This window comes from Mustela erminea, chromosome 3 (genome assembly GCF_009829155.1).
Source record: "Mustela erminea isolate mMusErm1 chromosome 3, mMusErm1.Pri, whole genome shotgun sequence".
NCBI lineage: Eukaryota > Metazoa > Chordata > Mammalia > Carnivora > Mustelidae > Mustela > Mustela erminea.
The window spans coordinates 65,946,784-65,960,667 of NC_045616.1; positions in this window are offsets into that span (position 1 = coordinate 65,946,784).

The window sequence follows — 13,884 nt, forward strand, 5'->3', positions numbered from 1 at the left end:
AGTGACTACCAATAGATACAGTGTTTCTTTTGGGGGTGATGAAAGCAGTTTAAAATTAGATAGTGGAGGTTGTTCAAGTCTGTGAATATACTAAAAACCACATTATGGTACATTTTAAAAGGGCAAATTTTATAGTACATAAATTGTATCTCAATACAAGTCATTTAAAAAAAAAAACAAATGAAATAGGATTAACCCAAAGAAATTCATGACAGGACCCACTGTTCAACTTCTGCACACTAAAAACCTCAAAGACAGGAGCAAGAAATGACATTTAACCTGTAAGGGAAAAGCAATTTGAATGACAATGATTTCACATCAGAAATCATGGAGTCCAGGGGTTCCTGGGTGGCTCAGTTGGTTAAGCATCTGCCTTTAGCTCAGGTCATGATGTCAGTGTCCTGTGATCGAGCCCTATGTCAGCTCCATGCTCACTGGGGAGTCTGCTTCTCCCTCTCCCTCTACCCCTCCCCCCCCAATTCATGCATACACACTCTCTCTCTCTCTCTCAAATAAATAAATAAATAAATAATATCTGTGTTAAAAAAAAATAATCATGGAATCCAAAAGGAAGTAACACTACATTTTTCAAGTGTTGAAAGGAAGGAACTATCAACCCAGAATCCTATATCTGGCAAAAATATCCTTTAGGAATGAAAATCATAACATTTTCAGAAAAAAGAAAACTAAAATGTTTTTGTAACTGGCAGATTTTTTGTAAAAGAATGGCTAAAGGAAGGTATTTAAACAGAAAGGAAATCATAAAATAAAGAGTGTAGGAACACTGAGAAGGAAGAAAGAATAAGGTGGGCAAAAATATGGGTAAATATAATAAGTTTCCCTTCTCTCTCTTTTTTTGAAATGACCTACTTATTATTTTAGAAGGTGAGCAAGAGTATGTGATTGGGGGAGGGGCAGAGGGAGAGAAGCAGACATCCCTCTGATGGTGAAGCTCCATCTCACAGACCTGAGATCATGACCCAAGTGGAAATCAAGAATCAGATGCTTAACTAACTGAGCCAACCAGCTGCCCCTTCCTTTTCCTTGAATCTTCTAAATGATGTCTGATGGTTGAAGCAAAAATTTTAACATTGACTTAATGTGGTTCTAAATGTATGAAGAGGAAATATGTAATGTAATTATAGTATTAAATGGAGAAGGTAAAGAGACATAAAAGGAGACAAGTGCTCTACACTTTACTTGAACTGGTAAAATGACACCACCATTATACTGGGATAACTTACACATTCATAATATTTATTAAATAGAACACATGTGTATTATATGTAATGCATACAATATATAACTATAACTATATATATAATGTACCAGCTAGAGAAACCAGTCAAAAAGTTATGTAGAGATACATTCAAAAACATTACAGATAACTCAATATGAAATTCAAAAAATGTACAATAACTCATAGAAAGGCAGAAAAACAAAAATAAAAAACAATAAACGGAAAGTAAAATGACAGACTTAAAGCCCATACATATAAATAATTATATTAAACATAAATGGTATATAAACATCATTGTATTTTGATTGGCAGAGTGGATTAAAATTCGAGCCAAGTGTCATCTACAAAAGACTCACTTCAAATGTAATGTAAAAGCAGATTGAAAGTAAATGGAAATAATAACGATAAGAGCAGAAATCACGGAGATTAGAAACAGGAAAAACAGAAGAGAAAAATCAATGAAACAAAAAGCTTCTTTGGAAAAAAAAAAGCAGTAAAATTGATAAACCTCTAGCAAGACTGAGAAAAAAAAACACAAAGTGTGCGAGCGTGTACTCTCTCTCAAATAAAGAAACAAAATCTTAAAAAACAAACAAAAATAAAAACTAGTCAACATCATTAGCCATCAGAGAAATGCAAATTAAACCACCAGAGATGAGATATCCCTATCCACTTATCCGAATGGCCGGTGAAAAAAGAAAAAAACCCAAAAAACAAAACCACACTACCCAAATCTGAATCACTCACACATTGCTGCTGGGAAGATAAAATGGAATAGCCACACTGGAAAACAGTTTAGCACTTTCTCAAAAAACTAAACATGTGATTACCATATAATCCAGCAATTACACTCTCGAGCATTTATCCCAGAAAAAACAAAAACTTGCTTTCATACAAAACCTGTGTGTTTATAGCAGCTTTATTTGTAACAGCCCCAAATTAGAAACAACCCAGATGTTCTTCGATAGATAAATGGTTACCATAGACTACTGCTTAGCAATAAAAAGAAACAAACTATCGATACACACAACAACTTGGATGGATTTTTGGAGAACATTCAGTGACAAAAGCCTACCCCAGGTTTCTCCTAGTGAAGAACATTTATCTGCTTGATCTCCTTCCAGGCTTCTCTTTCCTCTATCTTCAACCTTTCCCTCTCCACTGGATCTACAACTTTTGCTAATTTAAACTGGATGTGATTTTACTATTAGTAAGAGTTGAGGGGTCCTACATTAAGAAAGAGGGCAAGATTCTATTAAATTCAAAAATTTTTTTAGGGTTGGAAGGAGAGTGTATTTGCCTATCTTATGTCAGAGAAGCACAAAGTTCAGCCAAGGGGTTCACAGGAATAGAAGACACAGACTTCATTGAATAGACTGGGGCTGCCTACTATGTGGAGTTTGGGTGCCACAATGAGCAGACTGCCAAGTTCTGACCTCTCTACCATAAACTAGAAGTAGGGCTCAGTATGTTCCATCAGTGTTGCTGGGAAGACTCCTCTAAGTGTCCTGGCCCTAAATTTCTAGTCATTATGCAGTCTTAAGCAAGCTAAGAACAGAGTGTGTTAGGATTTGATTCAGCAGCAAGTGACAGAAAACTCATAACAAGATAGTAATTTATCTCTCATATAAACCATAGGCAGTTCACAGCGGGCCTGGAAGGTTCAAAATTACCAGGGATGGAGGTTCTTCCATCTTGCTGCTTTTGTATCCTTAGCATGAAGCTCCCTTCTCATGGTTCAGTATGAATTTCCAGGTTTTTCCTTGGGGATTTATAACCACATCCCAGCCAGTGGAAAGGGAAAAAAAATAAGGAGAGGTATATGAGCCTTCCTTTGAGAAATGAATCCTTCCGATTTCATTTATCATCAGCTAGAATTTTGTCACTTGTCACATACCTAGCTTAGCATCTAGGACTTACTCCATTCTCAAGGAAAAGTACATGTTTACCTCTCACTCCGCTCCAGGGCCTCTCAGAAATCACATTCTGCCATTCTTCTGAAAACCTCCTCAAGGGCTTCAATAACTCCTAGAATACAGTCCTTATCACAGTTATGAAGCCCTACATGATCTGGCCTTTGCCTACTTTCTGACCTCATCTCCCACCTGTCCATTACTTGCAGACCTGACTGCAGCCATACTGTCCTGCAAATATACTGAGCTCATCTCCACCTTTGGTTCTCAACACCTGCTGTTTTCTCTGCTGAATTGCTGTCCCCCTTCAGGTTGCAAACATCCTGCTAGATATTTCTTGACCAACCTATTAAACTTCTATCTTCTCACCATGAAATTTTATGCATTGCACTTATCAGTATCTGAAGTCATATTCTGTATTTGTTTGAGGTTGTGCATGTCTTTCACTAAAATGCAGACTTCATTAGAACAGGGACTTCTGTCTCTCTTATCAACACTCACATTCTTAGTGTTAAGAACAATGCCAGGCATAAAGTAAGAACTAAATAAACAGTAACTGAGCAGATGAGTGGATGAATGTACTACCAGCTTGACGTAGGAGTGCTGACAATACCATCTCCAGCTCTGGCCCTCCATCTCGTTCATATCCTCCCCATGACCTCCCTTGGCAGTTCGTGTTCCAGGCTCATTGGAGGTTAACGTATGCCCCGACCAGAATGCAGGAAGGCTTGTTCTGATCCTCCCTAAAGTTTAGATAACTTGTAGAGCCAGCTTCCTCTTCCTCTCCTTTGGCACATGGATGATGTCACCTTAGATAACCACATCTTTGCTCTATAAATTTGTGGATTAAGACCAGAACTTTGCAGAAAATATAGTGGTTTAGCACCTAGATCACCGTCCACCTGATCCCCTCTCCGTCTTCACAAGCAAGTGACCTTGAGTAAAACTCTCCGTCAATGGTATGGGTGGTTTGCTTCATTTTTTGCCTCAAAGTGCCTTCTCAGTCTGGAGGAATCTTCACTGTCCCCCCTCCACCTTCTAACACTTGGTGAAGCTAGCTAGCTATTAAGAGAATCCATAAATAAATGGCTTTATTTCCACGCTAGCTAAGCAGCTTTCTGATTATAACTTAGCTTTCCACCCAAATTTGATTAATGGAGAAAAAACTGTTCCAGGCATGTTTAGACACTGACATTTTGGTTCTTCATGTATAAGTCTCCCTGCATTTGGCTAATGAGAATTTGCTCCTGAGAAGTAGATCTACCTCTGTGTTTAGAGTTTTGCTGGGTGACCCCTGATCTTGCTGGGGACCTTTTCTTAAAATAGCAGTTAGGGACCTCCAACTTTGGACCACGGTAACCCTATCAAGGTAAAGGCCTTGTGTGAGGCCCTGACTAGGAGAAGAGTTCTACTTCCTCTGTAACATTTTAGGTTTATTTTTATCTTCAACTTGCAAAACTTTAAAAAATATATATTTTATTTATTTATTTGAGGAAGAGAGCATGAGTGCACATGAGTCGGGGGAGGGAGGGACAAAGGGAGAGAAAGAAGCAGACTCACTGCTGAGTATGGAGTCCCCACACAGGACTCCATCCCAGAACCCTTCAACCTGAGTTGAAGTCAGACACTTAACAAACTGAGCCACCCAGATGCCCCAGCTTGTGAGACTTCTGAGGAAGACATCTATCAAATGACATAAGTCACCAGTTTAACATTTAATCCCCTTCCATTTGCATGCTTACAATACAATTTTGATTTCCTTTTCCTTCGTTGAGAAGTAGTAAACATGGAGGTTGAAGACAAAGCTTTAGTGCTGGGCACAAGTAGATTCAAATTCTTTGCCGTCTTGGAGAGGTTGCTTGTTGAGCAACCTTTAGAATCCTTGGTTTCTGCATCTCTATGATGAGAGTAATAGCAGTAGCCACCGACTAGGGCTGTGGAGAGCGTGACGAGAGACTGTCCTTGTCCATAGTCTGTCACAGTGCCCAGCACAAAGGAGGCGCTCCGTACATACCAGCTATCTGCCTTCTCATTATTATTATTACTGCTTGGAATGGGAGATGATTTTTGCTAAGTGAACTGAAAATAATACTAATTCCTCTAATATTATTAACCGTATAATAGAGGGATAAGAGCCTTTTTTTCCCTGTAAGAATGTCTCTGTTTTGATAAATGTTTTGAGTAATTGTGTTATACTCTACTAAAGATAAAGACGAGTTGGGCAGGTTACCTAGCCCTGACAAAGAAGAAATAGTGGCAAATAGTGGTAGAACTCAGTGAGAGCGGTACCTAAAGGCATCTCAAATCTAGCCCTTTTAAGGAGAGCATGGCAGGAAACATTCAGGGTTCGTTTTCTGTCTTGGGGGATACTGATCAAAGTTTAAAAGTGAAGTTTTCTTCTACTGCTTGCATTCTTTCCCCTTACCCCAAATTCTTTTTATTTTTGCCTCTACCTTTCATCTTTTCACTTTGGAGGTTTTTTAAATGTCTGGTGAGATTTTGCTCACCATTCAGGCATATTTAAGAGTAAGGTACTGAAAAGCAGACTGGAAGCTCTGTTTTGATGGAGAAATTATGGACAAGTGGGCATCTTCATTGTGGGCACTGAGACAACTTCTAAGTTGACTGATATGTTGGCTGGGAGGAATGAGCATGCCTGTGGGTATTCTGGGATCTGGAAGGGGTTCCAGGCATGGAAGTGGGAGCTTGCCTTGGACATCATGCTAACTCTGATTTATTTTCTTTTTGGTGCCTCATCCCTGCCCTTTCCCGGGTCTAGAATCCTCAAGTCTAGGGACTCTCTAGTTTGGTTACTGGAGAGAATAAACCTCCCACTTTTCTAAGGTGAGCCAGGAGTCCTGGTCAGGCTTCACAGGTAGAGTTCTTTTCAACATTTTCAATATTGTCAGTGAAATTCTGCATCTATGCCTATTTGAATACATCTGATTCCTGAGCCCTTCCTTGGCTCTACAGAGAGAATCAGCATGCCTCAGTTGAGTATTTGGCACTCAGATATTAGGTTTCTCTGTTCTTCTAAGCCAGTTTCCACTTCTTCATCTGCTTTCCATCTTCACAAATTGGTTAACATTCTTGTTGCTGTAGTGTCTTTCCAGCTCTACTTGCACTTGTGGACTTACACGTTTTAGAAAATTTCCTTTACTGACATTTTCAGGGGATTTAATACAGGAGAGGAGAGAAAAATACATCTAACAGGTTAAACTGGAAAATTTGATTCTGTTTTTAAAAAGTAAATGGTATGTGGAACATGAGGTATAGCGAGGAGGATTATAGGGGTAAGGGAGGGAAAACTGAATGGGAAGAAATCAGAGAGGGAGACAAACCATGAGAGACTCTGGACTCTGGGGGAAAGAAAACCTGAGGGCACGTGTGGTGATAAGCACTGGGTGTTACACACACCTAATGAATGGTTGAATACTACATCAAAAACTAATGATGTACTACATGTTGGCTAACTGAACATAATAATTTTAAAAACATGAAAAGTAAATGGTAGATAATATACTGGACATAGTTTCATTTTAAATTTTGAGGAAGAGATGAAGTATTTCAATGTATATAACTTTTGAGTCAGTAGATTAAGTTAGCAACTGGAAATGAGTATTAAAAAATTATGCATAATTCCACTGGTATCTTAAGAATACTGTTATGATTTTATTATAACCCATGGAGGATAACATTAAATCAATCCAAATAAATGGCCTTATAATTTTTCATGTTTTGTAGGTCATGAAAATTCCTCACAAAATTAATTTAGAAGTAAATCTTCACCTCTCATATAAGGAAGATATTCTGTCCAGAAAGATTTATGTTTTTAAACATAGACTGTCATAGCAAAACTTGCAAATTAAATATATATGCAAATCTTTTCAAATAAATCATCCCTGGAGACAGAAAATAGGAAACTCTTTTTCCAACTTTAATTTCTGTACCAGAAATTCTGGGGTCATAATATCGAAGAATTCCACCAAACCACAGGGATTCTCTGCTATATTTATTCATAAATTTTAAAGCAATAAAAGCAATAAAAGATTTCCTTCTGAAGTTTTCCCTTGGGGCTCTGAAGTTACATATATGCTGGACTGACTTCTTCCCTGCAGGCCATTCTCTGCATTTTTAGTTCAATTTTCAGCTGCATCTCTCAGCTACTACTTTTGTCTTGTCCATGGTATTCACTGTTGTTCTTCCTTTAAGAGTCACTCGATTGGCAGTTTGTCAAAAGACCAATTTGTGATTCCGTATGTTATGCTTTTCCTAGTACTCCTGTCAGAGAAAATGTAAAGATTTCTGAAACGAGGGCTATCTCTTTGCTACTTGGCCTAAAGTGGAAGTGGTAATTTGGATTTGCTTTGTCTATACTGGTCATGATTGTAATTTAGATAAATGGATTTTAAGGCATAAAAGCTGTGCTTCCATCTCACAGGACTCGTGTTGCCTGTGGGGGAAAACATATCTCAGGGTCTCTAAGGACTAAACAGAAGGAAAGCTTTCTAACTTGGAATCGGATTTTTCTGAGGGATGCAGATTCGCAGAAATTAGAAAGAAAAACGATTAGGGAATTTAATTATGAAGAACACACAAGCTGATAAGACATCTGAAAAATCAAAACAAAGGAAAATTTCAATAGTAAGCCATTAATTTATATCCCTTAACACCTTTCCCATTTCCTCATTAACCTTTTTTCTATGCCTGTTAGTAATAATTATGCTCAAATAATTTGTATTCCTTCCTCAGAAGTATGTTCCAATATAGGGCGTACATTACTCTGTTAAAAATGGTTGTAATATTGGAATTTGGATTGCTGAAGAGGCAGGATGTCATCACATTGCCATTTGGATGATTTACCATGATTCTAATGTATCTTGAGTTGTTTTGCCTCAAATGACTATTTCTTACACATCTTTTATTTTTTTCTTTCACATAAAGATCTGAGTAAATGAAATTAAGGCCATTCTTATGGTGCAACAGAAGTATGTAGATAGTGTATAGAAGTATATAGATATCGTCTACTGATCTGGATCTATAGAGTTTTCTTTTACAGGAAACTATAGTGCTTTAACAGAATCTGAAGGAGAAGGGCTCAGAAGTGAAAGAAACAAGGCGAAAATATCTCTAAGTCATGCAGGTCATTTTAGGAGTACTTTAGAAAGAACATCTTTTACTAGTTAGGCTAATAGAAATCTTCCAATTTCAAAGAAGTACCACGAACAGATAACTCAAGACAATATTATAGAAGTCACAGAGATAAACAAGGCTAGAAACGAAGTAGTCATCCTTGGCAGGGAGATTAACTGAAGACTAGAGATTCTGACTTATTTGGATGGGAGTTATGTTATATTAGATTTGGGGGGGAGGGCGAGGCACCAAAACCAGATTTTGACCAACTAAGGCAAAAGTGGCTTATTGAATGTATGCTGAAGTATATCTCAAAGAAGAGTTAAACAATTTACTCTAGGGACTGTAATATATTTCATCCTTGCAGCAACAATGTCTGCTTGCCTCCTGTTTCTGTAGACACTCTTTCCCGTGAGGAACACGGCTACCTGGTATACCCAAGGTTTACTTTTTGTAGCTTCAAATTTTCTTTTGCCCTAAGACCCAAATACTTGAGGATGGGACTTACTGTTCCTGAAGGAATGTGGTGTCCAACTTGGACCACTGCTGATTAACTGTGGCCAGGAAGGAAGAGTCCTGTTGCAATAGGACTGTCCTGCTGTGGATACATTGCAGTGGGAGGGGAGTAAAAGAGGGAGGAGCAGTTTCTAGAATAAGCAGTGGAGCCCAGGAGATTACCTCAGAATTTTCCACTACAGAAGTCGATCTCTAAATCACTTGATTCATGTGATTTAATTTGAAGAGATGATTTGATGTTCAGGGAAAAAAAAAAAATCCCACTAAGCTACCACCATATTCTGGTAAGATGACAGTACCTGAAGTACCAAGCTTTATTTTAAGTACTTAGATATAAAAAGAGTAGTTTATTAATATTAATTTTATAAATTCTAATAAATTATTCATTTTCAATTGTGGCTGGAAGGCATTGATAAATCTAGTGCAGTTCCCTCATTCTATAGAGGAGAAATCTAACAGAGTATAAATAATTTGACCAAGGTCACTTGGTAAATAAATGAAAATATCTGGGCTGGAGTCCAAATGTTTTTTCTTATCTAGTGCTAGTATCTTGTTCTTATTATTTGCTTAGGAATGGTTTCTGTTTTGCTAGAAAAGCTTAAGAATAACATCTTATTTGTACAATATTTGAATAAAAGTATATGCAAATCCCTGATCTTCTTGTGTCCAGTGGCATCAAGACTTAACAGAGGCTTAGAACTTTAGCTCAGAAATTGAAAACTGTCAGTTCCATGCAGAGCTCTCTCCTGAGTGAAAGGCCACTTCTGCACAGACATGACTTGCAAACAGATCTGTAGGAAAAGCCAGGATTTAGGAACAGCTTTGGATTTCATCAGCTCCAAGATAGCACTGTAATGTTAGATCAGGGTATGTGACAATTTAATATGGCAATGACGAGCTCACCAATAAGGACTTCGAAACAACAATCCCAGTAAGGGCCCAATGCACAGGGGACAGACAATAAATACATAAACAAATAAATAAGAGAATTCGAGATAGCAGTAACTGCCATGGAGAGAATAAAATGAGAAATGTGGGGGCACCTGGTGGCTCAGTGGGTTAGAGCCTCTGCCTTCTGCTCGGGTCATGGTCTCAGGGTCCTGGGATTGAGCCCCACATTGGGCTCTCTGCTCAGCAGGGAGCCTGCTTCCTCCTCCTCTCTCTGCCTGCCTCTCTGCCTACTTGTGGTCTCTGTCTGTCAAATAAATAAATGAAGGCTTTGAAAAAAAAAAAAAAGAACATTTAAAATGAGAAATGTGACACAGAGACAGAAGGCTACTCAACACTGGGAAATTAAAGAAATTCTCTCTGAATTCATGAATGATTCAATCAAAGGAAAATCAAAACAGAAGCCACATATCAATAATCTCAATAGTAAAAACATATAAGGTAATAGCAATAAAAGCTCCAAATGATATATATATATATATATATATATATATAAAATTAAAGATTTTATTTATTCATTTGACAGACAGAGATCACAAGTAGGCAGAGAGGCAGGTGGAGAGAGAGGAGGAAGCAGGCCCCCTGCTGAGCAGAGAGCCTGACGACACAGGGCTCAGTCCCAGGACCCTGGGATCATGACCAGAGCTGAAGACAAAGGCTTTAACCCACTGAGCCACCGAGGCGCCGCTCCAAATGATATTTGATAAAATTCAACATTTAGTCTTAAACTCCTTAAAAGTGAGATATAGGCTCGCTCTTTCTTAACATAAAAAAGGAAGAACTAAGAATTTAAAATGGAGTTAATTTTATAAACGGTAGAGCAAATCCAGCAACATTTCCCTTTAAAAAAATGAACAAAGCAAAACAAAGCTGTCACCAGAATTTTCCATTATAATGCAAAAATTATAAACATATATATACATACATGCCATAGTAATCTCTATGTCCAACGTGGGGCTAGAACTCATGACCCTAAGATCAAGAGTGGCATGCTCCAGTGACTGACCTGGCCACACACCCTTGAAAATTATTTTTATAGGATCTTCAAGAGAAATGAGAACTAAATATTGGTGGGGTGGGGAAGGGGAAACAGAAATGTTAACTGAAGAAATAGAAGACCTAAATTAAGCCATTCTCACCCTCCACAAAACTATTTGAAATGTTAAAAGCATTCAGTGAAATGGACAAATACAAGTCTATAAACATACAAATCTTTGCTACTATCAGTAAAAGCAAACTAGAGAAGATAACTGAAAAGATCTTGTTAGCAATGTCAGTAAATTATAAAGCACATGGATATTAATGTGGAAAGTGTAAGGCACATAAACTATAAAAAACTTTAATGAAAGAATTAAAAAACCCAATGAATACAGAGACACACCCTGACTGTGGATAGCAGAGATGATATTTCCCAAATTAATATATAAATTTAATGTATTCCCATTAAAAACTAAAGAATATAGAACTCAACAAAATGACTACAAAACTGTTCTGACAAAACAAATGGACAGAATTATCAAATATAGTTGACTCTTGAACAACACAGGTTTGAACTGGGTGGATCCACTTACACATGAATTTTTTAAAGTACATAGAGTACATAAATTGTACTCCTAAAACTAATATTACATTATATGTTAATTAACTGGAATTTAAATAAAATCTGAAAAAATAAATATAGTACAGTACTGTAAATGTATTTTCTCTCACTTATGATTCTCTTAATAACATTTCTTTTCTCTAGCTTAATTTATTATAAGAGTGCAGTGTATAATACATATAACATACAAAATACGTGTTAATCAACTGTTTATGTTATGGGTAAGGCTTCCAGTCAAAATTAGGTGATTAGTGGTTAAATTTCTGGGAAGCCAGAAGTTACAGTGGATTTTCAGCTGTGCGGGGGATCAGTGCTTTATCCCTCAGTGGTCAACCCTAGCACTCTAAAGAAAAATAAGGGAAAAATAAAGAGGAACAATATGTGGTAGATCCTGGAATTTTAAAGGAAATGAATGGAAATGATATTGTATTAGTTAAAAAATGAAGTAAAGGGTATTCAAAAGGAATAAAAAATCCATTTTAGGGGTGTCTGCATGGCTCAGTGGGTTAAGCCTCTTCGGCTCAGGTCATGATCTTGGGGTCCTGGGATCGAGCCCCGCATCGGGCTCTCTGCTCAGCGGGGAGTCTGCTTCCCCTTCTCTCTCTCTGCCTGCCTCTCTGCCTACTTGTGATCTCTGTCTGTCAAATAAGTAAATAAGGGGCGCCTGGGTGGCTCAGTGGGTTAAGCCGCTGCCTTCAGCTCAGGTCATGATCTCAGGGTCCTGGAATCGAGTCCCGCATTGGGCTCTCTGCTCAGCAGGGAGCCTGCTTCCCTCTCTCTCTCTGCCTGCCTCTCCATCTACTGTCAAATAAATAAATAAAATCTTTAAAAAAAATAAGTAAATAAAATCTTTTTAAAAACCCCATTTTATATAAATGCTTAATATATAAACACAGCCTACCCAAATGATGGGGATGGTTTAAGAGCTAGTAAGAATACCAGATATTAATATGAAGAAAAATCAACTTTGGCCCTCACCTCACACTACACTTTTATCCCTTCTGCAATAGGCTGCCTGTCAGGATTTTACTGTTTTTGAAAGCTGGCTATTTAAAAGATTCCAGTTTTCTTCTCGTAGAGATGGGGTCATCAATTCATCCTTCAAGAATCCTTCCTTAGTTTTGAGAAAAGCACCAGAATAGATCCTTTTAATTACATGAATGTGGAACAAGTACTCAATTGTTGCTTTTGGAGGAAACTGAAGTCTCCACTAAGCTGACAAGTTTAATCTTGAAGCATGAATTGGTTTTATTGACTGGTGTATGTCCTTTTAAAATCAGAGGGGAAAAACACCATGCTTGGACTGTTCAGGTTCCCATAAGAAAATTCCAGACAGGGTTGCTTATAAACAACACAAATTTATTTCTTACAGTTCTGGGGACTGAAAGTCAGAGATCAGCCTGGTCCGTCTGATGATGGCAGACTTTCCATTATGTCTTTAGGTGGTAGAAAGGTCTAGAATATCCTGGAGCCTCTTTTGATAAGGTACTAATCCCATTCATGAGGGGTCAGCCTTCTAATTTAATACTTTCAGCAAGGCCCCCCTTCCTCCAAACCATCATGTTGGGTCTTGGGATTTCAACATGCAAATTTTGGGGGATGGCAAACATTCAAATTATAGCACCCCAGAATATGGGTTTAGGTTGAATGGTCTTTGAAAAGTACTATTTATTTTTTTGGAAGAGATAGATGGACAGAGAGATAGAGTGGGTGTGTGTGTTTTGCTCAACTAATTGTTTACAGGTGATTATCATACTGGACCATGCTGGGTAGGCCTGATCTTTTCATGTTAGAGAAAAAAAGTGTGAAAGGGAAATCAGCAAGACCGGACTCAGTACAAGAATACTTGGTTTGGACCACTGGTGCCTTTCCCATAGTATTACTTAAGACAGAAGAACTTCACCTTGGGAAATGCACTGCTGACCTTTATTGTTGTCTTGTGTGAGGGTGGGAGCCAGATTAAGCTCTGAACGTGTGGGTATTCCCACTGTCAATTGGTTAATTTGTTTAACTCGATCTTTGCAACAACCATAGGAAGCAGGACATGGATTTGGAGAAGAGGCTTCTCTCTCTGCTTATCTCTAACTCTCTTTCTTCTGTACATACACACACACACACACACACACACACACAGAGATGAACACATACACAGTCACACTCCCATTCCTGCCATAGGAATTCTTAGGGCCAGAATTCTAGTGTGTAGCAACGCCTGGAGATTTTCTGTTATGGGTGGAGGTGAGCTGGGCATTGCCACACTCAGTGTGCTAAAAGTTACACCTTTTAGCAGTGCTTATAATCTATCCTGAGTGTCATTATTGCATCCTTGAACCCAGAGTACATTTTTGTTAACTGTTTCAGTCTTGTCTTGGCTGTCCCTTGGTGAACTAAGGGAGAAATGATTGCCTATCCTGGAAGAGAAACTGGTTGGGAAGAATGGCATTCTGGGTCCATTAAATGGTAGACCCTCTGGCTTCAACCATGGTGATAAATGATCTTGAGGACTGGTTTAGGGGACTGTGTAATAGGTCTGT